Source organism: Panthera tigris, chromosome E2 (assembly GCF_018350195.1).
Source record: "Panthera tigris isolate Pti1 chromosome E2, P.tigris_Pti1_mat1.1, whole genome shotgun sequence".
Lineage (NCBI taxonomy): Eukaryota > Metazoa > Chordata > Mammalia > Carnivora > Felidae > Panthera > Panthera tigris.
Genome location: NC_056674.1, coordinates 57,509,996 through 57,535,253, shown reverse-complemented (window position 1 = coordinate 57,535,253; position 25,258 = coordinate 57,509,996). Strand labels below are relative to the sequence as shown.

The following is a 25,258-nucleotide window of genomic DNA, read 5'->3' as shown; positions in this document are numbered from 1 at the left end:
TTGACAAAAGCAACTCAATGGTGCAGCGATAGTCATTTCAACAGCTGGAGTTCAAACAACTGGGCACCCATGGGCAGACAGAGACATAGATGATAGACACATAGATAGATAAATACAGACACATAGACAGAGATAGACAACAGATAGATGACAGAGAGAGAAGGAGAAAGATATATGACGGGGCGAAGAGTTCTCAGCCGTTCTTAGCCGTAACATCGGCAGCCCCCTCCGCCAAAGGAACAGTTGGCAAACTTGACCTCGTGACGATTAAAAGATCTTGCTGTGTGAAAATTGCCGTGCAAACAACGAAAAGGCGAGTTACAGACCGGGAGAAAATACCTGCGGGTCGCACGGCCAACGATGGACTTGCGGCCGGGATGTGGACAGAACCTCCAAACGTCCCAGTGAGAAGCAGCGGCCGACTCAGGGCCACGGGGCAGGGGGCCAGACGCGGCGCGAAGACCACACGGAGGGGGAGTCGGCACGTGACAAGGCCAACGTTTCAGCCGACGGGGAGAGGCGGGTTGCAACCGTGACAAGCTGACATCCGTTCAAATGGCTAAAACAGACGATCCTGAGAGCCCCGAGCGCTGACCACGCCGAGTAACTGGAACTCCACGTGTTGCCGGTGGGGATGCCAAATGGTTTGGCGGCTGCTGCGTGTTTTCTTAAGAAACTTGTGGAGGGTTGAATGGTTTTAGATTTACGGAAAAGTCACAAAGATAGTGCCGAACGCCCACACAGCCCACATCAAGTGTCCCCTACCGCTGGCACCGTAGTTCAATGAGGTGCATCTGTCACTGTTCATGAGCCCGTACTGGTCCATTCTGATTAACCAATGTCCCTATTTTATTCCTATTTCCTCGGCTCTTCCCTAACGTCCTTTCTCTGTTCCAGGATCCTGCGTTAGTCACCCGTCTCCCGAGACTCCTCTCGGCTCTGACAGGTTCTCACACCTCCCTTGGCTTTGAAGACCTGGACGGTTCTGAGGAGCGTGTGTTGGGTACTTCCTAGAATGTTCCCCAACTGGGATGTGCCTGCTATTTTTCTCGTGGCTACCCTGGGGTTACTCGTGGCTACAACTGGGGTTACACTGGGGAGAGGACAAGAGGTAAAGGGCCACTGTCATCAGGTCATATCAAAGGCATACGCCACCGAAAGGACTTTGTGCTGCAGACCTTGATCACCTGGTTTGGGCAGCCCCTACTTAAGGAGCGGATAGTTACACTCTCCCCTCCTTCAGGGCAGAGGACCCGCACACATTATTTGGAGTTCTGCATAGGAGACTCAGGTCGCTTCTCATAAAGTTAAACATCTACGTGCCACACGACCCATCAACGCCACTCCTAGGGTGTATTCAGTGAGAGCTTAGGTGACACAAAAATCTGCATGCAAATATTTCTAGCAACTCTGTTGGTAATCGTCAAAGAGGGCCACAACCCAGCATCCATCAGCATGTGGGCGGATAAACGAAGTACGGTTGCTTCTACAAGGATCTACCCCTCGGCGATAAAATCCCACTGCACATAACTCCTTGGGTGAACCCCAGGTGCATTTCGCGGAGGGAAAGAAGCCATTCTCCGAAGTTCACCTATGGTATGATTCCAGTTATAAGACGTGCTCCCAAACAGGGGCTTCGTTGGTTGCCAGGAGTTAGGGATGGAGTGGGTGTGCCCCTTGGGAGAACCCAAGGAGGTTTGGGGCGGGGGGGGGGGGGGGACGGAGAAAACGTTTTGTTACCTAATTGAACGCGGTAGCGGTTACACAAACCTACACATTTTACAACTTACAGAAATGTACTCCAAAAAAAAAAGGTGAATTTTACCATGTGTTAATGAAAAGGAAAAATAAAAGAGGTGGAAACAGCCAGCTGAGTTGCCAGAACGTAGTAGGGGCTAAGTAAATGTTAGTTCCGTTTTCTTATAAAAAAAAGTTGGGCCCAAGAGACCCAAGCCTTCAGCTGCTTGGCTGGCGCTCGCCCATCGTCCAGCCTGCTGTGTGTCCCAGAATCTTCGGTTTCTCTGCCCACACTTCTCCCAGGCATCTGTTAAGGACTACACACCCTTCCTGACATGCAGGTTCTGACCCCGGGTCCCTGGGGCAACCGAGTCAGCCACCTCAATCTCCACCAACAGCCAACCCTAAAAGATGGCACCCGTCTGCAGGTAGGCTGTCTGTCCTCTGCAGTTTTTGCGCCAATACCCTCTCCCTTGGGGAAGGAATGGTCTCTCTTGCGTTGTGAGGAAAGCAAAAAACAACTGAGGATCCCGTACACAGAGAGCGGCTAGAGATGATTAAGGCAGGGGAGAAGGGCCTCCGGTGGGCAAACTCTCCAATTCTTGGGAGACAGGGTTGAGCATCAGATACGTGGGAAAGGAGCCAGAGAAGCGGGGGTGTTTACAATGCCAGAGTCCCTGCTTTTTCTGTGATTTTTTTCACGCTTCGTCTCCATGGAGGAGGCACCCGCGCATGTAGAAAGTACTGCGTGTCAAGTCAGCTTTGTTTTAAAACTAAACAGGCGAGAAAGACACTATTAGGAGAGTAGCCACAGGTAGCAGGCGTGACCGCACGGTGGAAAGAGGCACGGGGCGAGAAAGATTGAAGAGGAAACCCACAGACATGACTCCTGCCAGAGTCTCTACATAAAGTGCAAACAGCCCGAGACCAAAGTGAAGTTAAGAAGCTAGAACACAGCAGTACCGAGCGCAGGGGTCCGGCTCGCCTCCCGAGGGCTGCCCGGCACCTGCGCACGCTTCCTTCTGGACCCTTCCCTAAGTGGGTACCCCTGGAGGACGTGCGTCGCCTGTCAGGGGTGCAGCCGTGCGCCCGACATGAGTACAAAGAGCCCGAGCCAGACGGAAGGATCAAGGTCAGTCATGCAGAGGCTCCATAGAACCGTGAGCTGACTGCCGGTCTGAGAAGGTGACGATTGTCCATGCAGCATAAAGAGGCTGGAGCACAGGCCCACACACACAGGGCAGAACCTGGTCACCTCGTCTGAGGGGACAATGACGGAGGATCGCGGAATCCTTGAGGTGGAACCCAAGGTCGGGAACTCCCTCCGCTGCGGTCTTAAAACAAGGTCACGGGCCTCTGCTCAAGCATCACACGTAAGGGCTCTTTCTCTCCCCGAAGAACCGTGCTCATCAACACCCCTGCCCAGCTCCGGACCAGCTGTGGGGCAGTTCTGTCCTCCTCTCCTCGCACTGTCACGCCCGACCCATCCAGAAGTGCACCTGTTAGAGACCATCTACCTGAGTAGAGACGGAGAATTCCTTTCTTCATGACCTTGTGGCAGTGGTAGGAGACAGACTGCTTCCAGAGCGGCGGGTAAAGTCGAGGTCTCACCCTTCGGCATTGCAACAAAGTCAACGCAGTCAAAGCCGCTCCGTTCGGGGCGACGAGGGAGAGGCCTGGTTTCTGAGTCACTGCCCTGAAAGCCTGTGACTTGCCCCGGGTGATACAGGAGACAACCACCCCGCCTTCCTGGGGGCCCACAGTCCTGGTGTGCACCGTGGCACGGGGTGGCCGCCTTCCTTCAAACCCACGTCAGCATCCAGCCCCTTCGGTACGACCAGACAAAGGCACTGAGCCGCAGAGAACCCGCCAAGCGAGCAGGAGGGAAAAAGACAAGCCTTATGTAACCAGGGCCTTCCTTCTGCACCGCTGGGGTTTTAAGGAAACAGAGATGAAAACTTGCATACCTTCCTAAAGACACAAAGGTCCACTTTCAGGCAACTAGACGGACGTCCACCAGCTCTTGGCAGAACTAACCAAGCAGAAGAGAGCGTGGCCTGCAAGCCACGATGGGGAGCGCCCGGGTCCTCGGAGGCAATGTGGCTGCGGGTTCAGGGGTCACACTCTCCTTGCTCGGCCACAGCCCGACCCAAACCTCTGCCAGTCATCAGCCCGTCCCTCCACCTCAGGGCCTGGGCCAGGGACAGTCACACACCAAGGCTCAGGAGAAGCCAGGGATGGCGGTCCCGGTTCCCCTGCCAGGACTGTGGATGAGCCAGGGCCGTTTCCGGACCGCCACCGCCTCCACGGCCTGCTTTGTTTGTTTTCTTTCCCGGAGTGATCTGCCCCACTTCCTAACTGCCGTTCCTTTAGTGAGCAAATAAGAATATCTTCCTAAAATCCCATTCCGGACTCTCAGTGTCAACCCGAGAGATCAAGTATGCTTTTTTTGGACTCAGAATCCCCGAAAACATGACACAGAGGAAGGTGTCATTTCAGCGAGTGCCTCTGGCCAGACTGTCCCTGCTGGGTTGTTCCAATGATCAGAGAGAGACGGAGAGACAGAAGGACAAACAGAGGGGGAGAGAGGGACAGGGAGACACATACACGAGGACATTCCATGCTGGATCTAATGACAGAGCGTCATCGATTCTGCAAAGTCTGAGATGTGAAACGAGAGGTCTTGCTTTCTAACATTTTAAAGGTTTTTTATACCACCCATTAGAGAAGCTATACCGAATCACATTTTTCGAAAATTTCTTCCTCTTACAAAGTTCGTATTTGAATAAAAGGATGGTATTTTCAGGGGCGCCCGGGGGGGGGTTCAGTCTGTTGAGCATCTGACTCTTGATTTCAGCTCAGGTCATGATCCCGGGGTCGTGGGATCGAGCCCCGCATCAGGCTCTGTGCTGAGTGTGGGGCCTGCTTGAGATTCTCTCTCTCTTTCTCGCTCGCTCGCTCGCTCTCCCTCTGCCCCTCTTCCCAGTTCATGCGCACTCTAAAAACGTTTTTTATTAAAAGAAGAAAAAAAGGACGGCATTTTCAGACACCTCAAAAGTTACCACTCTTCCCTCTCCCGTGCACACGTGGGCGTCCCGCCACACCTGAGTGCCACTGTGGTTCCGTGTCCCGTGCTCTCTAGAAGGTCAAAGCCACGCTTCCTGCTGCTGCTTTAGTTAACGCGATGGCGTGAGAAAGCCAAGCCGGTTTGGGCTGCTCTTTGCCATACTAAGTATTACCATTATGTAATGCTTTTTGATAGTTAAATGACAATTACAACTAACGTTCATCGTGTGTTCGCGACCCACCGGGCGCTGAGCTAACGCTCTCTGCGATAAGCTAACCTAACGCTCCCGTGACACGTGGGCTAGGTCTGTTAGTATTCCTGTTTTTGTGGTTTTAGAAACTTCAAGGCTTAGGAAGGTTAGACAGCTGTCTAAAGCCACAGAGCCCAAATGAAAGAGGCTAGATAAACCCAAGCAGAGCCAGACTCCACAGCCTTGCTGCAATGCAAGCAGGGAAGTGGGCCGACCTGGGGTCCAGATGAGGACCCTCCAGACATCTGCAGGACACCGGTGTGGATCGACCCTCTCTTACCCGTCTCTACGGGAGAAGACGGGGCAGGCGACGTCGGATTTAGATATTTATTCCACAGCATTTAAAGGGGTTGCCTGATTCCTATTTCAGGAGAGATCAGCAAACAAGGAAGGTTCGGCACTGTTCACCCACAAATGCTAGGTTTTCCGTGCCTGCAGGAAAGGAAGCGAATGACTGAAAAATCCCAGTACTAAAGGAGACGCTTGGAAAGCAGCGGGAACAAAAGAGTCATGCCCTAAATAATTCTAGACCTTGTTTTGCTCAAATAAAATTCCATGATGTGAGGGGCGCCTGGGTGGCTCAGTCGGTTGAGCGGCCGACTTTGGGTCAGGTCGTGAACTCACGGTTCATGGGTTCGAGCCCCGCGTCGGGCTCCGTGCTGACAGCTCGGAGCCTAGAGCCTGCCTCGGATTCTGGGTCTCCCTCTCTCTCTGCCCCAACCCACTCACATTCTGTCTCTGTCTCTCTCAAAAATAAATAAACGTTAAAAAAATTTTTTTTTTAATTCCACGATGTGAGAGGGTCGGATGAAATTTTAGATTTCCGGGAGCTGGTGGGGGGATGGCAGACAGACAAGAAAGGGGCAGGGAGGGAAGCTCAGGCAAAACACGTAAAGATCTAATAGAAGCCTGCTGGCCAGACAAGGGAACGTACCCCCAGCAGAGAACACAGCGCCAAGCGGCAGGCGATGCCCCTCACACACACAGCTAATTACACGAATTCAGATCTCGCTGGAGACGCGGGTAGGGTAACAAACATCGCCGACTCTGGTACAACTTCGGCTTGTATTTGCAGGTACGGGTAGTTGACGCTTAAAGCACATGGCGGGGGAGGTGGGGGCGAGTGCTGACCCCTCACGCAGTTGCAAATCTGCGTATAACTTCTGATTCCCCCAAAACTTAACGACTCATAACCTACTGTTGCCCGGAAGCCTTACATCTGGCGTAAACAGTCTACTAACATGTGTTTTATATGTTATGGGGATCATATATACTACTTTTTTTTTTAACTCTTTTAACGTTTATTACTGAGAGACAGAGAGGGACAGAGCATGAGCATGGGAGGGGCAGAGAGAGAGGGAGACACAGATTCCAAAGCAGGCTCCAGGCTCTGAGCTGTCAGCACAGAGCCCGACACGGGGCTCGAACTCACAGACCGCGGGATCATGCCCTGAGTTGAAGTCGGACGTTTAGCCGACTGAGCTACCCAGATGCCCCAGTGGATCATATGTACTGTTCTTACAATAAAGTTAGCTAGATAAAAGAAAACACTATTTAAAAAATCATAAAGAAGAAAAAATACAGTTATGGTACTGTACTGTATTTGTTTAAAAAAATATATATATATATATCGGGGCGCCTGGGTGGCTCAGTCGGTTGGGCGTCCGACTTCGGCTCAGGTCACGATCTCACAGTCCGTGAGTTCGAGCCCCGCGTCGGGCTCTGTGCTGACGGCTCGGAGCCTGGAGCCTGTTTCAGATTCTGTGTCTCCCTCTCTCTGACCCTCCCCCGTTCATGCTCTGTCTCTCTCTGTCTCAAAAATAAATAAACATTAAAAAAAAATAAAATAGAATAAAATAAAATAAAATAAAATAAAATAAAATAAAATAAATATATATATACACATAGATATATATCTGCATATATGTAACTGGTTCAGTTCAAGCCCGTTGAACCTGTTGTTCAAGAGTCAACGTATTCCCCAAAACCTGAAAATTGAAATGTATATAGTTCATCACTTTTCTACCCCCAATAATAAGGGAGCTGAATTCTCTTACTTGTGGGGAGGGGACTTAATGTATCACGAGAATTAAAATGCATATAATTCTGTGCTCCAATCCTGCTTTGGAGTCTAAATGAGCATTTTTTCAAAGCGTAGCTGGCACGTTTATGCGCATGTAACTGAAAAGAAATCAGTTTCTGCCGCGGCTTTGCTCAGAACGTATCCAAATAGCTTTCAGGGGGCGCCTCGAGCGTATTGATCCACGGTTCTCGAGACACAGGCTTTTCCAGATGTCTGCTCTGCAGAATGCTAGCTCCCGGTTTCCAAGGGAAGCTGATTTTCTTTCGTCTCAAGTGCTCTCGCTGAGGGCAATTTTGTTGCGTCTACACTTGTAGGAAAAGAACCAACAAGCAGGGGCAGGTTGAACCTGAGAGAGAGAAGGGAACAAAAAGATGGGGTCTGCACAGAATCTGTCGCATCTGCAGAGGCTCATACCCTTCCTGACGTTATCAGAGGCGACGCAGACGCGCTGGCCTACAGCAGGCCTTCTCGACGGCAGGGCCATCGGCGCTCGGGCGGGTCACTCACTCCTCGCCGCGGGGGCTGTCCTGTGTGTGTGCTGCAAGGTGTGTAGAGCATCTCTGGCCTCTACCCCCGGATGCCAGACGCACCCCGCGGGTGTGCCGGTCAAAAATGTCTCTAGATGTTTCCCCAGTTGAAATCTCTGATCTATATCAACTCCGAGCACCAAACATCGCCAAAGAATCTCAATCGGGTGAAAACCCTTCCTAGTGAAAAGCTTTGCTCTTTGGTTATCATGGTACCCCACCCCTCCCCCAAACAAATCCGATAAAAAGTGATCACAGGAGATCTTGGACAGACAATACCTAAGTCTCTGTGCAAAGAGCTAATATTTTTGGTCAGAGGAAACCTTGGGCATCGAGTTCCTCTGATTAAAACTGGCTCCAGGGCACCAGGGTGGCTCGGTAGGTTGAGCGTCCGACTTCAGCTCAGGTCACGATCTCATGGTTTGTGAGTTCGAGCCCCGCGTCGGGCTCTGTGCTGACAGCTCGGAGCCTGGAGCCTGCTTCGGGTTCTGTGTCTCCCTCTCTCTCCACCCCACCCCTGCTGGTGCTCTGTCTTTCAAAAAATGAATAAACATAAAAAAAAAAAACTGGCTCCGAATGCACTGGTTACATGACTGGCTCTGAACGGTAAGGTGAGGGTCTCACGCATCCTGTCACAGGCTTGCTCAATCATTCAACAAACATTATTGGGCATGTGCCGTGTGCTAGGCATTGTTTCAGATGAACTAGACAAACAGTAGCCTAGCCCTCAGGGAGCTTGTGTTCTAGGCAGAGAACAAAGAGATTAAAGATATCATCACAGCCCATCGTACGTGCCGTGAATAAAATAGAGCATAGCAGGGGCGCCTGGGTGGCTCAGTCGGTTAAGCGTCCGACTTCAACTCAGGTCACGATCTCGTGGTCCGTGAGTTCGAGCCCCGCGTCGGGCTCTGGGCTGATGGCTCAGAGCCTGGAGCCTGCTTCCAATTCTGTGTCTCCCTCTCTCTCTGCCCCTCCCCCGTTCACGCTCTGTCTCTGTCTCAAAAATAAATAAACGTTAAAAAAAAAATTAAAAAAAAAAATAGAGCATAGCACCGTCTAACATAGTAGCCGCTCGCTATGCGTGGCTAGTAAGCCCACGAAACTGTGGCTCACTGAGCTGTGCTGACCACACCAGATTTCAAACTTAGTGTGAAATGAGAATCTAAGATGTCTCGCTAATAATTTTTATACTGATTAGGTATGGGAGGGATATTTTGGATACGGTGGGTTGAACAAAATCGATTATAAAAATTAATTGAGGCTGTTTTCTTTAGTTGTTTAGTGCGGCTGCTGGCAACTTAATATAATACACGCGGCTCACCCTGTATTTCTACTGGGCAGCGCTGGGCCAGGGAAACCAGATGGACGTAGGCAGCTCCTTCGGCCTGAGGGGCCAGGGAGGGTCATTCTACCATCTGGAGGACCAGCATCCCAGCCTGAGGAAATGGCTCTGCAGTGGCCGTGAACCTGGCCCATTAAAGCAGGAGTGAGGCAGTGTGGCTCAGCGGGGGAGACCCAGGGAGGGAGGGAAGGAGCGGAGGCTGTGGCACGGCTACAAGCCAGGCCCGAGGCAGGGGCTTGGAGGCCAAGCTAAGGGGCTGGGATTTCATCCCAGGAGCAGTGGGAGAGCACTGGAGGGTTTACCTCCGGGGAACATCACGACCTGATCTATGCTTTGCAAAGACGCTACATCCTGGTGGCCGTGTGGGGACAAGAGTTGCGTTCGAGCGAGAGGAGAAGGGGTGGGAGGCACCGATCCCGTGGGACCCCTCGGCGTTTGGCCACCCGGGGTCAGCTGGCAGGATTCCTTAGAAGAGGCGAGGACATCGGAGATGCTACTCTTCTCCCATAGGAGAGATAAGTCTGGTTAATCCTACTTACGCGGAAATTTTGATTATATGTAATACCTCTTGCCTCCATAAGAGCAGATAAGTGAGGTATTTTTGTATTATCCAAATGGAGCCTCGGGATTCTCAGAGCGATCCTGCTGCTTAATGAAGTTCAGCTAATCTGCCCCCTCTCGGAGGAGGGAGGGTTTTAGACTCGCTTGCCTCGGCTAACTGGTTTCCTACCTCCTCCTACCACCACAAATTGAGTTTTTAAAATTGGTTTGTTTGGTTTTTCTAGGTTTGTCGTTGTTTTGATCACATTTAACGCGTGTACTTCATTCCTGATATCTACTATTAACTCAAAATTGGGTTTTCTGTTCTCATGAGGCTTTCACCCCTTTTAACTGGGCCCCATTTTTGTATCTCGGCCACATGGGTTCGCCCCCAAACCCCCTCGCTCAACGGTGTCAGCAAACAGCAGCTCGCGGAGCTCGTTTGCGCTGGTATTTTCCGTTTGCCGCCTGCTCCGCTGTTGCTAGATTCTCGTCTTTTCCCCAGCTCGTTGGTCATTTTTGCCACCGGTGAGTCATTTGCTCTGAGTCATGCCTGGCTGTGATGCAAAGGCTAGGAAAATGCCTCCGAACGCACCTGCTTTGCGAAAGGACGTCACGGAGGGATATGGTGTTCTCCTAAGTGGACTCGGTGATTAAGAGAAAAATATCCCCCCCCCCCCCCCCCCCCCCCCCGCCGCCCTCTCTCTCCCCTCCAGATGTGCCATTTCCTCCAGCACGTGCTGTAGATTATTCCTATGGTGGGACGGGTCTTGGTCATTCGTCTTGGGCGCCGAGAGGCCAGAGACCATTTCTGGAACGAGCCCAGAAAAGCCGAGGAGGAAAGCAGGTGCTTGCGACGTAGCGCACCTGCTCCGTGGAACAAGGCCAACCCCCACGTGCAGGCCACACGCGAACGCTCCCGTCCAGAGCTAGGAAGACGCTGCTTTACCCGGGACCGCTATGCCATACATAATACGAGGGAAGGTGACAACCGCCCCCGACCGGAGGAAACCAGGGAGACAGAGGAACCTAACGTGGGGCCCGGACCGGATGCTGGGACAGAAACACAAGCTGCCGGGATCTGCACGCCGACTCGGCCCTTGTGGGCGGCCTGACGGCAGGCCTCAGTTGTCTCATCTGTGCCGCTGGCCTCAGAAGCCCACATTTCACGTCACAGACACGTTTCTTCTGAGCACCTTCCTTCCACATATGAAACTCGTGGCAGAGGTGCCGTCATCAGCTCCCGATACATGGGACCGAATCGGCCCGTCAGGTGCCCACGAAAAGGGTTCTGGAAACACAGGAAGAAGGAACAGAAGGCGGGGACGAAAGCACAGCCCTCAGGGTGTGTGTGTGGGGGGGGGGGTGGCAGTCAGGGACATTACAGGGGACATCAGATCCGGAAGGAGACAGAAGAAACTGGTGGTGACGGGTGCCCCTGGGGAGGGGGTCGGGGAGGCAGAGGGAAGAGCCACTTTGCACCGGACATCTTTTTTTATCGTCTGAATTTTGTCCCATCTGCATGTATTACCTAGACCAAAAATTAATTAAATTAAATAAAGGAGAGAATATCTCCCCGAATAAGGTGAGACAGAGCCAGAAATAAAAAGGTCTCGAAAGGCAAAGGTGCAAATGATTTCAGACATTTTGCTGGCAGCCTGCCCTGCTCTCACGCACCCTCCCCCCCTCCCCCCGGCCCTCAAAATGAAAGAAGTTTCCCTGTGAATTCCTGGACGGCTCATGCTCAGGACATCAGCAATACTTTTTCAGGCCATAATCTAAGACACTGAACACCAGAACTCTTGAAGCCTTATGGAAAAGACTTTGGATCGCTGGAAAAGCCCAACAAGGGGAAATGCAGGTTCTCCTAATGTTGCGGCATGCATCCAAGCCGGCCACGGGCGGTCTAGTGCTGGGGTGACAGGGCTCTGCTGCCCCCCACATTTCTCTGTGCCATCATGACAAGGACAAGGGAGGAAATGGTCCCTCCGGGGCTCCTGCATGGCCATCAGACATCCCCCGTCCTACCCCGGGCTTGCACTGCTAGTAAGACCTGTCCCAGCAGGCAAGGGAGGGCTGGGGAGGCCGCGGGCCTTGCAATCAGATGCAGGAGATTCACCTTGTCCTCGTGACCTCGGGCAAGTCACACAATTGCTCAGACCCTCGGCCTCCTCACCTGGGACACGTGCAGATCACCTCTTAGCTTGCAAGTTGTAAGGACCATGATGCTTTTTTTTTAATACTTAAAAAAAATTTTTTTTATGTTTATTTATTTTTGAGAGACAGAGAGAGACAGAGCATGAGCCGGGGAGGAGCAGAGAGAGAGAGAGGGAGACACAGAATCCGAAGCAGGCTCCAGGCTCTGAGCTGTCAGCACAGCGCCTGACGCGGGGCTTGAACCCAGAGACTGTGAGATCATGACCTGGGCCGAAGTCAGGGGAGGGGCAGAGAGAGAGGGAGACAGAATCCAAAGCAAGCTCCAGGCTCCAAGCCATCAGCACAGAGCCTGATGCGGGGCTCGAACTCACGAACTGTGGGATCATGACCTGAGCTGAAGTCAGACGCTCAATTGACTGAGCCACCCAGGTGCCCCAGGACCATGAGGCTTTATGTAAAAATATCCAAATCCATGCCATTATCCCTAAAAAGAACCCAGCGCCTCCTGCCAGTTTCTCCCTTTAAAATGTCACTGGATCTTGAAGTGAGAAGGTGTTATGCATTGAATTGTGTCCCCTAAAAAGATATGTTGAAGTCCTAACCCCCGGAACCTGCAAACATGACCTTATTTGGAAATAGGGTCTTTGCAGATGTAATTAAATTAAGATAAAGTCATAATGGAATATGACCAATTTGATGGTATCCTTAGAAGAAACAGAAACAGGGGCGCCTGGGTGGCTCAGTCGTTTAAGTGTCCAACTTCGGCTCAGGTCACGATCTCGCGGTCCACGAGTTCCAGCCCCGCGTCGGGCTCTGGGCTGATGGCTCAGAGCCTGGAACCTCCTTCCGATTCTGTGTTTCCCTCTCTCTCTGCCCCTCCCCCGTTCATGCTGTGTCTCTCTCTGTCTCAAAAATAAATAAACGTTAAAAAAAAAATTAAAAAAAAAAAGAAAAATAAAGAAAATAAATAAATAAATAAATAAATAAATAAAAGAAGAAACAGAAACACACACACACACACACACACACACACACACAGCGAGAAGAACGCTCCAAGGCTAGACACACCAATGATTGCTGGGACCCACAAGAGGCCGAGAGGGAGGCACAAACAGATCCTCCCTCTGAACCCCCAAAAAGGAAGCAACCTTGTCAGTGCCTTGATTTTGGACTCCTAGTCTCTAAAACTGTGAGAGAATAAATATACGTTGTCTTAAGCCACCAAGCCTGTGGTGCTTTGTTACAGCAGCCCCAGGGCACTAGCATAAGTTATCTGGTTTTCCTAGCTATCTAATGCTTGAATTATCTTGCCCCATGGCTGGCTAGTCGGCTCGTGTCTGACTGTCTCTAGCGCAAGAAAACCAACTTGGTATCTACCAAGGCAGCAATCCCTCCCATCTTTGAAAAGATCTGTCACAAAAATCATTCATTCAACAAATATCAATTGAACACCTACTATATGCCAGGCACTATTTGGGGCACTGTTGATACAGTGGTAAATGGGCAGCACGTAATAAAAGCATTCTCAAAGAAGGACATCTGTGACACTGTTATGAAAAAAGAAAACAACATAAAGTAATAAAGTGGGTGGGCTGGGGACCAGGCAGAAACTATTTTAATTGTCAGGGAAGTTCTACGGATGTGACATTAGAGCAGTTGACTTGAATGACAGGGAGCCAGCCATGGGGAAATCTGGCAGAAGGAACAGTGAGTGCAAAGGCCCTGAGGCAGTTAGAGTTTTCCTCCTCCGCCAGCCGGAAGAGAAATGCGGTGGTTGTGAAACCCGAGGAGCTGACCCAGTAGTGTTGTTTATTTGACGCGGTATTTTATACGTGGCATCGCCTGGGTTATGGCGACTTTTTTTTTTTTTTTTATTGTTTTTTAAACAGGGCACAGCTGTTCTCATTAGGAAAGAACAAGCTTTAATCCCGCTTTCTAGATCTGGGCAGCGAGATCCGGAAAAGGACTTCAGGGTGGGTAGAGTGAGGCAGAGTGAGCTGGATGTGTGCAAGGCACAGGAAGAAGGTGGGACTTTTGTGAGTGCTAAGTGATGAAGCTGGAGACACAAGCAAGGTCAACTAGCCCCCCCACCCCCAAGCAGACCACAGTGAGAAGCTTGAATTCGCTCCCCAGAGTCCTGGCAGGCCACTGGGGAGGGGTATGGTTCAATTCCAGCACGATAAAGGCCTTAAAACTAAAGTCTCTCTAACTTTAGACAGAGAGCTTGTGTCCTTTGGTTCTTGGGCCCCTATAAAACAAGTTTAATAAATGACAGCCCTAAACCTTCTGGGATCATGGCTTCCCAGGTTCTCAGGCTTACCCAGCCATAATTCATTCACCACTGTAGCAATTTCCAAGGAATAGTCTTGATTTTTTTTTCTCTGCCCTTTATTAAATGTGACGTCCAGAAAAGAACACGATATCCTCAGCATGGAGTAGATTGGACCTCTATCACCTTTCTTCTTCAGATCTGTACATCTCCTGTCGTGCCCTTTTCATTGTCATTCTGTTTTGTGCCATTGCCTGCTGAAACAGATCTCAGATAACCCCCCCCCCGCCCCCTCCCCAAAGTCCTTTTCCGGATCTCGCTGCCCAGATCTAGAAAGCGGGATTAAAGCTTGTTTTTTCCTAATGAGAACAGCTGTGCCCTGTTTAAAAAACAATAAAAAAAAAAAAAAAAGCCGCCATAACCCAGACGATGCCACGTATAAAATACCGCGTCTAATAAACAACACTACTGGGTCAGCTCCTCGGGTTTCACAACCACCGCATTTCTCTTCCGGGTGGCGGGCGAGGAAAACTCTAAGGGCAAGTTTCCCTAGAATCGCCTTGCTCTCTCGCCCCACCCAGCTGAAGACACCTAGACTATTTGGAAACACCAAGCCATGGAGCAAGAGATCCCTTGCGATCATACTTCCTACTAGATTTCTCTAATACGGAGAGACAAATCTGAGTAGACGCGGACCCTCAGGCTTGGGTGGGGATGTGGTGAAGGCCACGGGAGCTAAGCTGACTCCGTGACTGAGACGGGCGGGGGGGAGAGAAGGACGCGCGGCCAGCCCCCGGGCCAAATCTGTCCCCCCACCGCACCCCACTCCACAGGCCGATGGCAGGCTGCTGCATCTGGCGTCCGATGGCTAGGTCTAACATTTCACTCTGCCCCCTTGTACCTAAGAGACTTTGGGCAGTCGCCTGGTCTCAGTTTCCTCATCTGCGACATGGGCACGAAACACCCCCGATCATGCCAAGTTTCTTGCGAAAATCAACCGAGATTTTGTGCCAGAGCCCTTTGTAAAGTACTCTGTCACATCAAAGTGGGGGGTTAGCATCAGCAACAGGGTTTTACTCCTTCCTTTGCATGTTTTTCCTGCTGCTGGTTGAATTTTCATGACTTTGTTGTTTTTGTTTTTGTTTTTATAGATCTTCCCAGGTTGCTTTTGATGTTTCTTTCAACCTGATTATTTTCTTTTTTGAGGAAGGAAGCGGGGGGGGGGGGGGGGGGGAAGCATGTAGAATGAGTCATTCCATCCTAAACCTTTCATAGGGTTTGTCCTAAAAGGTGTCCTCTCTTGGGGTCCCCATAAATCAATTTACCTCGGAAGAACCAAAGTTAATTGTCATAGAGAGAATCACTCTTCTTCACTTTCTAGAATTCCGTAGCAAATTATTTAAGGTTTGTAATTTATTCACGTCACTGAGTGGTAGCTTTGGTCACTGCCCTTAGGTGTTACATTCTCAAATAATTCAGACTATCTGCACGTTAGCTGACGCAGGCCATACAAAAGACAAACCCCGCAAAACCAAAACAACAACAGAAAAACCCACGGGAACGTATCCCAGAACCACGCAAGAGGCTAGAGACGATATGCTAATCACTAAGAGCGCTACATGTGAGTCCTAGGCCATCTTCAGTTCTTTTATGGAAAAAGAAAATCTCAGGAGGCAACTTTTTCGCTGTGAATTGATCTCAGAAGCCTTTCGCCCCCTGTCCACCGGCGTAAGCAGTCCTACTTCTGAACAAAACGGAACTAAAAACAGGTGACAGTGGGAGGGAGAGACTCTGAACAAAGCGAGCACATAAACTTCCACCCAGAAACGTGTCAAAGACCTGGAGAAGCGCTCATGCACAACCAATCACCATCTTCCTTGTGTTTTTTTCTTTGCTTAATTCCGCGGTTCTGTATCTTGGCTCCCCTGGCTTAGGTTCCGGGAGCGGGTGCCTCTCACGAAACGAATCAGAAACATCAGCGTTAGGTGACAGCGGCCTGGGGGGCAGCCTGGTCCCTGACAGCGGTCTGCGTGCCTCCAGCCCTGACTCACCTGTGCCAGCTCAGAGGCGAGCTCCTGCTCAGTCTGCAGGTCGGCACCCGTGCCCCACGCTGACCCACAGAGTTCCGGGAGCTGGCTGGCGCCCACCGCCAAGTCCTCCTCCCGAGTGCAATCCGGGGGCAACCTCGCGAAGCACAAACCCCCGGACACGCGGGAAAACGCACCCGGCTCCAGGAAGACCACCTGCCGTCCCTTCCGGTCCCGGGGCTTCTGGTTCAGTCCACCCCGAACCAGTCCAGCTGTTGGAGCTCCCAGCGCTGCGCCTGGGCTGCCGTGCCCTCTGCAAACCTCTGTGCCTACTGACCCGCACCGGAGGACGGGGGAGCGCCGCGAAGGCACGCGCACAGTTGTCGCCCCCACCCCACCCCGTCCAGAGCCCCAGACCCTGTCCCCCCCCCCCACCGTGCCTCCCCCGCCGGCCACCCGGGAGCAGAGACGCAGCCAACTTAAGACTGAACACACAGCACGACTTGGCAAATGTCTTTCCCCTCCTGGTTCCGGGCACCCCCCTCCCAGCAGTCTGGGGGCTCTTCTTCCCCCAGGACCCAGGGGCCGACTCCACCCCAAAGCCACCTGGCGACAACCATCTGCCACCGGGGGGGTGGGGACCCCTTGTCCATCCTCCCCCAGGCGCTGCCCTGCCCCCCCCCCCGCGGGCTCCCGGCTCCCCTCCCACCCTCTCCCCCCGGCACGCGCGGACCCCGCAGAAGCTCCCGACCCCCGACCCCGCGTCATCCGGCCGCCCCCTCCTCCTCCCAAGCCCCTCACCCGCCGGCCCTCGGAGAGCCCCGCGCCGCCCGGACAGCTGACGCGTTTCCCTCTCGCAGGCGCTGGCGGGAGCCTCTCTCACCGCGGCGGGCGCCGGCCGACCGGTCGGACCGGGGAGCGAGCGGGCGCCTCCGGGCTCAGCGCTGCGGCCACTGCGCGGGCCTGCGAGCCGGGTCCTTCCGAGGCGACAGCCGCGGGAGATGTCAGTCAGCCGGCCGTGCCCGCCCCCTCCCGGCGCCGTCTGCGCAGGCGCGAGAGCGGCCCCGCCCCCGCCCCGCGCGGGCGACCCGAGAGCGGGTCACGTGACGGGGAGGGGCCGATGCTGGCTGCTGGCGCCCGGCGCCCGGCGCGGTCAGGGTCCCGACCCCGGCCCCGAATCTCTCGGGGCCGCGACTGTGCCTGGACGGGAGGCCTGGGCCCGCCGTCCCCGGAAGCACGCTCGGAGTCCAACTGTGGATCCCGTTTCCTGGATCTGCTCAAAACTAGGGTTCCCCCCTGGGGACCGGCCGTTCCGCGAGCGCGGGAGAGGGGGATTTGGTGATTTGGGTGGGGGGACCCGGGAGCCCTGGCAGGGAGCGGAGGGGGGAATAAGGCCTGGCTCTGGTTGCTTCCGGGCCCGGATCGTCTCCACCTTTAAGACGAGGATGTCATTTGCCATTTCCTGCCCGCCCATGCCAGAGTTAGGGTGAAGTCTTGACGTTAATGAACACACTTTTCAAACAAGTCAGGCAACGGTGCATGGTATATACAAGGGCAATCTGCGGCCTGATTTATTTTTTCAAAGGGGTCATCTTAAAAGCTGATGGATCCCACTTCACTTGCACCAAAAGTTCTAGGCGAGTCTGCAATTTTTCGGCACATACAGTAAACAACTTTAGGCCCTTTGGTTTCTGCTGCTTCTACACCTCTAAAATTAAAAAAAAAGAAAAAGGTAAAAATAAGAGTGTCTCCTATGGGAAATAGGAGGTCTCCCACTCCCGATAATACTGGGGTTATGTCAAACTTGGTTCCAGCACCAGCAAAATAGAGAGTATGTTTCCAGAGAGAGGACTCACGTTCTCCAAACACATTTCCACGGCTACATCGCGGAACTCTAATGCCCCTTCTGGTGGCTGCTTGTATGAAATAAAGCCCTGTCTAGGGGCACCTGAGTGCTCAGTGGGTTAAGCAGCCCACTCTTGATTTCGGGGCAGGTCTGGATCTCATGGTTCAGAAGGCAAGGAGGGCAGCAGCCCCTGACCTGACTCTGGTGATAATGACTATTCAGTAAAGCTGGAAGATGGGAGCTCATTCAGGGTCAGATTCCATTTGGGGAACGTGTGACTTCTCCTCAAGAGATTCACATGAACCCTGTCTCTCCATGCCTCATAAAAGGTATTCTGATCTTGCCAGAAGGATGGACAGAGGCAGATGCGTGGCCATTAAACAAAGATGGAGAGAAAGTAAGTTCTGCCAACCACAGGCCAGTGAACTAGATATGGGCGTGGGAAATATTCAGGACAGATTACTAACAAAAAACCATTTGACCCCTCAGAAGAGGAAGCACCGATGACCAAGTTGTGTTGGGTTAACCATACTCCTGTTGTGAAACGCACGAATTGCTGAATCAGGAAATCAGATAGAAATCGTGTATTTGGACCCGGAAGCTGTATTTATCAGGATTCTTTCAGTTGTAAGTGGCAGAACTCCATTCAAACTGGTTTTTCAAAAAAAAAAGGGACTACATCGGCTCACATAACTCACCTAACTTCTGGGGCTGGCCCAGCAAGATCCAGGGGCGCCGATGATGTCATCAGAACTTGGTGTCACTCCCGCTATTTGACCACCTCCCTCGGAGCTGGCTTCGTTCTCGGATTAGGGGCTTTTACATAAAGTGGTCTCCAGTAGCAACAGGCCTATGTTCTTTCAACTTAGCAACCTCAGGGGGGAAAGGACTCTGTCCTTCAGTATTTCCAGCAAGTGACCTAGGATTTGATCTAAATGGGCCAACGTTCCTTGTGTGCTCAGCCCTTTGAACCAACCTCTGAGGCCAGGTTGTTGGGATGACGGGATTGGCCATACTCGGACACGAGTGAAGATAAGCTCCGCTCTGCTCTGCTACTTGGGTGGGGAGGGCGGGTCCCCACAGGCAAATGAGGAAGGAGACGGATTCTGGGCAGGTGGCAGAATGCAACCAGATATCCAGGACAAAGCATTTGCTAAGATTGTCTCGTGATATTGTGCAAAGGTGGGAGAAATAGTAAGTTTATTGGATGGCTGAATCAATATTCACAAACCACTTTGAGTAGGGGATGGTTCTGGAAACCAATTACACAGATAAACGAGGTGATATGACTTGGCATCCCTTCTGTTTTCCGTTGCCTGTCATGTCTATTTCCACCTCCCCTTTGTAACATATTGCCACAAACGCTGTGGCTTTAAAAGGACATGGACTTAGTATCTTACAGCTCTGGAGGTCAGACCCTAAAATCGAGGTATCGGCAGGGCATCTTTCCTTCTGGAGGCCCCAGGGGAGGAGGGCCTCCTCGCCTTTTCCAGCTTCTGGGGGCCTCGTGCATCCCTTGCCTGGGGGCGCCTTCCTCCATCTTCGAAGTCAGTCTCCTTCTCTGTCCTGATGTGCGTATGGAGCGCAGGCCGGTTGTCTCATGGGACGCCTCTCGGTTCAGGTGTCTCTGACTGCCCCTTTGTCGTCAGGGAACACCGTGCGGGCAGCGGGCAGCGGCAATAATGTGTGTCGTTGCATCAGGAGGTGCCCACGCCAGTCTGTCTCATTACTGCTGCTGCCGTTTGACCCATGGTTGAGACGGTGACATGTTTCCCTACCGTAAAGGTTCTCGTTTCCCCTTTGTAAATAATTAGTCATCTGTAGGAAAGATACTTTTAGGCTATTTAGATATCCTGTTTTCCTAATGAACTTTCACCCAGTGGCTTGGCATCCATTAATGATGATGCTACGCCGACCGCAAAGCGTGGAGGGTTCTGATTCCATGGCTCCACTGACATTTACGAGCTGACATTTTCCTGCCTCCATCCTTGCCCTTCTCCAGTCTGCTCTGCACAGGGCAGCTGGAGTGACCTGTAAAAACCACAGATGTGGGGGCGCCTGGGGGGCTCAGTCGGTTGAGCGTCCGACTTCGGCTCAGGTCGTGATCTCGCGGTTTGTGAGTTCCAGCCCCGCGGCCGGCTCTGTGCTGACAGCTGGGAGCCTGGAGCCTGCTTCGGATTGTGTCCCCTTCAACTCTCTGCCCCCTCCCCCACTCACGCTGTGTCTCTGTATCAAAAATAAATAAACGCTAAAAAATAAAAATTAAAAAAAGAAAACCCCACAAATGTGACCGTCTCCTGCAGTGGCTTCCTACTGCCCCTCAGATGTGGCCAGAATCCTTCTGGGTGTTAGCACGACCTGGCCCTTCCAAGCTCTCCAGCCTGGTCTCCCCCAGTGCCCCTGCCCCCCACCCCGTCCTCCCCACACTGGCCCCTTGCAGAGCTTCAGAGGATCGATGCTGCCCTCTACTGAGGCCTCCCACCTACTCTTTTGCCTGGAACCCTCTTCCTCCACCCCCAACACCCCCTTGCTTATCAAATACCCATGTGTCCTTCGCATATCACAGCTGAAAGGAAGCCACGTGGCACCCCCCCCCCCCGGGGGGGGGGGTGCCCAGGCCAGCTTCCCAGGTACACCCTTTTACCACATCATGTCCTTTGCCTTTATAGGAACACGCCTGTTTGTAACCGTGCACTTGTGTATTTGCTCAGTCTATGCGCTCTGTAACAGGCAGGGACTTTGTCTGCTTTTGCTCACTCGCGTGTCTGCAACACCTGACAAGGTGCCAAGCACAGAGTAGATCCTTAAATGCTTGTTGAATGAGCCAACAGGACAAAGAGAGGATGAGCACGATGGGCGGGGCCTTGCTTCCAGGCGGGTTGGTGATTGGGCCCTGGCAGCAGGTGCAGACAGGCGGCAGGGCTCCGTATAGCCCCGTCCTAGTGTACGGCCTGGCCCCCCGCTCCTTAGGGGAGCGTGGTACAGCCTAAGGAACAGGATCTTCACAGGCAGACAGAAGGAGGTCTGCAAGCTAGCTGTGCTGTCCCTGCTAGGCCATCACTTAACTCTGAGCCTCAGTTTTCCCCGGCTGTGCGAAGGGTTCACACCAACTTCGGAGGGCTGTGAGGCTGAGGTGAGTCTATGGGGAGGCCAGCAGGAAAGAGGACAGACCTGCGTCTGACTCCTGGCCCTCCCCCTCCTAGCTGTGTGACCCTGAGCCGCCGCTTAACCTCGCTGAGCCCGTTGGTTCCTCTAGGAAAGGGGCCACGCACAGTGTGCCCACTCATTCGTTCAATGTCGATTTCTTGGCTGATGGGCGCTGGGGAAGGACTAGCGGGCAAGAGCAACAGAGCTCCCCGCCTCTCGTGAGGCTTGCTCTGCAGCCGGGGATGGGCCGCACCGGAAGTGAACGACGTATGGCGTTAGCGGACACGTGGCAAGGGGCGAAGCAGGGAGGGGGAAGTTTGAGACGGGGTTCCAGGGAGGAAGGCGCCACAGGATGAAGCCCTAAAGGGCATGAGAGAGCCATCGAGGCGACAGAGACCCGAGCCCAGAGTGTGGCACCCAGTAGGTCCTCCATACCCATCCACTGGCCATTCGCCTTCCCCACCGAGCGGCGGGGGGGGGGGGGGGGGGGGGGCAGCAGGCTCCACCCACAGCTGGGGGCGAGGTGGCCCGAGCCGAGGAGCTCAGGACATACCGCTCCGGGCTCTTGAGACTCCCGGGGCCTCGTCCAATACCCACGCGTTGTGGACGGTCAGCTTTCTAGCTTCCCTAATTCTGGCTGTTGCATTCGATACCACAGAACCCGCGGGAAAACCTAAGGCAAAACCCAAACCCCCTTCCAGAACGAACCTCTGATTTTCCACTGTACAACCTCCGGAAGTGCCCGCCTCTTTTCTCTGTCTGCCGCTGTCTACTTGCGGAAGAGCTGGAGGAACACACAGCTGGCACCGGGACCAAGACACCGAGTTTTATTAGTAGCCCGGCACCCCCCTTCGCGGGTAACCCTTGCCCCGCCACGTGTGCCCATACCAAAGACCAGTTTCGCCGGGAGTCCGAACCTTTTATTGATGGAACCACGCAGCACGTACCGTCTCAGGTCTTGCTTCTTTAACCCGACACGTGTTTGTGCGACTGGTCTCTATTTTGCACGGTAGTTCATCGTATGAGTACGCACCATTTATCCATTCTGTCGGTCACGGACATTGAGGTTGTGAACCGTCCGGCAGGTGTCTTCGGGTGAACACAGGTCCGTGCACATGCGGCTTGGGCAGATACTCCTAAGTGCCCTAGGAGGGAGTTTAACGATTACCTGTCCCCCCACCAGCAGCGGATAGAGGCTCCGAGTTATTCCAGGTGCTTGCCAGGGCTCGGTGTTTTTTCATTCCAGCCATGTTGGTGGGCGTGTAAACATGTCCCTGTGGTTTCAGTCTGTGTTTCCCGGACGTCTAGTGAAAACAAGCACTTTTTCACGTTTTGGACAGTCTCTTCTGTGAGGTGCCTCCCCACCTGCTGTAGCGTGTTGATTCCGTTCAATTATATTTTTGTGTCTCTAAAAATAAACACACGGCCAGAAAGTTAACAAGTCACAGGGGTGCCTGGGTGCTTCAGTAGGTTAAGCGTCCGACTCTTGATTTCGGCTCAGGCCACGATCCCACCGTGCGTGAGTTCGAGCCCCGAGTAGGGCTCCGCGCTGACAGCGCGGGGCCTGCTTGGGATTCCCTCTCTCCCTCTCTCTGCCCCTCCCCTGCTCTCTCTCTCCAAATAAATAAATAAACTTAAAAAATCAATACGTTACATGCCCATTTCTCGTGTATCTGTCCAGGGATAGCCTACGTACATCTAAACGTATGTATCTCCCCGCTCTGCTTTCTTACACAAGAACACGCAGTTTTACACAATAGACCCGATACAGCTTGAAGACAAGATATCTGAATTCGTGAAAACACGCCTCACTTCCTTTTTACAATTGTAAAGCACGCTGTTCCCTTTTGCGTGCGCAACGTTTTTTGTTTTTGTTTTTTTTTTTTTTTTGCAATGTATTTTACCTAATATATTCACAGGCTTACAGGGCACTGCCAGTCTTTTGCTTCGCTTCTACAGCGTGCTACCGTGTGAACGAACTCCAGGGCAAACAGCTTTGTGCACGGGGGTAAGGCTACCTGTAGGAGAAACTCCTGAGGGGAATTGCTGGGTCAAATTTTTGTGGCTCATATTGCTATCTTGCTCCGCAAAGAGATGAACAATTTACAATTGCATCAGTCGGGGCTGTTTGCCAACAGAGCCTTCCCGAACCTTTTATCTTTGCCAACCTACTAAGTGAAAAGTGGCATCTCCTTGTACTTCAGATTTGCATTCATTCCTCGGACTGCAAATGAGGCCGAGCATCTTTCCACATGTTTGAATAGAGCCTTTACTTTAAAAGGGCTGCTTCCTGGGATAGGTGGCGAGCTGGAACCTAGCTCCTGAAGGGTAAACAGAACTGACCCGGGAGGTGGGAAGTTTCCTCTCACTACAAGGGGAATGGGAAATATTAGGTTTTCTGGTCCCAGGGCCTCAGTGAAATCAGGGAGAGGCAAAACACTCTGGGTTGAACCACAGTCTTAAAACAGGAAGAAACCTTAGAAATCAAATCTAATCTCCTATTTTAGAGATAAACAAAAAAACCCTGAGGCTTGGAGAGGGGAAATGACTCGCAGGAGACCTTTTGAAAAAACATGCCAATTCTGTCGAGATTAAAAAACAAAACAAAACAAAACAAACCCTTGATAACAGTTGATTGTTTTTGCCAACTGCTGCTAAATACTGTTAAATATTTTAATGGAGGCTTTTATCGCGCCATTTCCTTTAGGAAAGCACGGCGCACCGTCAAAATTATGATACACAAGATACGCCAGGATTAAAAGCATAGGCAATATAAACAAGTTGGGGGCTATCAGAAGAATTATGGGGTGGGGATCCCTCTACCCTCCACTTTTTTGTGACAGACTCTGAAATGGTCCAAAAAGATTATTAGGCGTCTTCACTGAACACTAGACATTGTCTGGCACACCCTTCTGGGTTATCTGGTTCCTTGGGGTCTTCTCCTTTCTTTAAGTTATTTATGACTTTACAGGCTGCAGAGGCGATGCAAATGATTCTTGTCCATAGATATGAGGCATAAAGTCAACTTTGGTGAAAGTTCAAGCCAGTTCCGCATCTGTTAAGCAAATTTTCTTTTTTTAAAAGCCCTATTCTTTTAACTCGGCTCAAAACAAAGATATCCCAAGCACAGGCCCGCTTAGTGTCACGGTGTTATTCAAAGATAATCATCCTTTCTTTCAGCCCATGCAAAAAGAATTGGTCACTGATTGAAGGCCTCACTCACTTTCCTCCCTTGTGGAAACAAATCCCAAAACAAAGACAGCAGGAGATGGGAGGCTCAGAGAGGGTGAACTAAATTCACAGCCCCATTTTGAACACAGAGGTACAAGATACAGTCACAAAAGTTTCAACTTTTAAATGCACCCCCCACCCTTACTTCCCAAAGTTTAGCCGGAGTGACTTTCTGGAAGCAAGAATGGTAAATGGCGAGAAGGTAGCTTGCACACAGGGAGATTCTGATAGGTCCCTTGGCTGTCATTAATCTTACAACGATTTAGCAAGCAATTCCCAGTTTAAGAACAAACACTGAGCACGTACTTCCCAGCCCTGCGGAAGTCGCCCCCAATACTATAGGAAAGTCAAAGAAATAAAGCATGTGTCTACCTTCAAAGCCCTTAGGACCTATCGTCCGGAGGGAACCGCTGGGATGCTCAGAGCGGGGTCCGGAGGCGCAGCGGACCCCAGCAGCCCCCAGTCCAGGGCGCTTCCCCTTCTCCCCACGCGCTTTCCGGCCCAATCGTTTCCACCCCCGCTCCTCCATTTCCCCCTTTTCTGAGTTCTCGCTCCGCACGCTGTACAAGCCACACCTAAAGCTGGCTCTGGGCCGCCCCCGCGGCCTCCGGGACGTGAGCGCTCCACCGAGTTTGACAGCCTGACGGCGCGGCTTGGACCGTGCGGCAGCCCGTAGCCCCCATCCTTTCCCTTCCGCACGTCCCTTTGGATGGAGCCTTTGATTTTGGCGAGAGGAGCTTTCGGCTGCGAGCTGCCTGCGGCAGAAAACTGTCAGCCCTTACGCCTCTCGGCTCCACGACGACCGCGGCTTCCAAGCCCCCACCAATCGCCTCCCGCGCCCTCTCCGCGGCCCGAGCGGCGCGGCCGGAACTGCGCAAGCGCGGCGCCGCTGACCCCCGCGGGGTTCACTTCCGGGGGTCGCGCCGCCCGGCTCCCCAGGCAGGGCTCTGCGCTCTCGTGTCTGCTCGGCGGCTGCCTCCCTCAGACCGGGCCCGCGGGACGTGCCCGAGCCGAGCCGCGGGGCCCGCTCCGGCC

General features: G+C 52.5%; 1 protein-coding gene and 1 long non-coding RNA gene across 7 annotated transcripts in view; both read right to left on the bottom strand.

The window, feature by feature from the left end:
* The window catches only part of KIAA0513 (KIAA0513 ortholog), a 58,701-nt gene extending 41,683 nt beyond the window's left edge, over positions 1–17,018 (bottom strand). For 3 of the 6 annotated variants that reach the window (XM_042970555.1, XM_042970551.1, XM_042970557.1), the window contains exon 1: positions 16,883–17,016. The gene's annotated coding sequence lies outside the window, so the exon portion shown is untranslated. The other 3 variants (XM_042970559.1, XM_042970558.1, XM_042970556.1) reach the window with 3 other exon arrangements.
* A 4,785-nt stretch (positions 17,019–21,803) lies between these two features.
* LOC102959210 lies at positions 21,804–25,087 on the bottom strand. The gene is made up of 2 exons (XR_445121.3): positions 24,596–25,087; positions 21,804–22,400 (listed from the first exon to the last, which is right to left on the bottom strand). It is a non-coding gene; the product is annotated as an uncharacterized LOC102959210 (long non-coding RNA).
* Between the last annotated feature and the right edge of the window lie 171 nt (positions 25,088–25,258).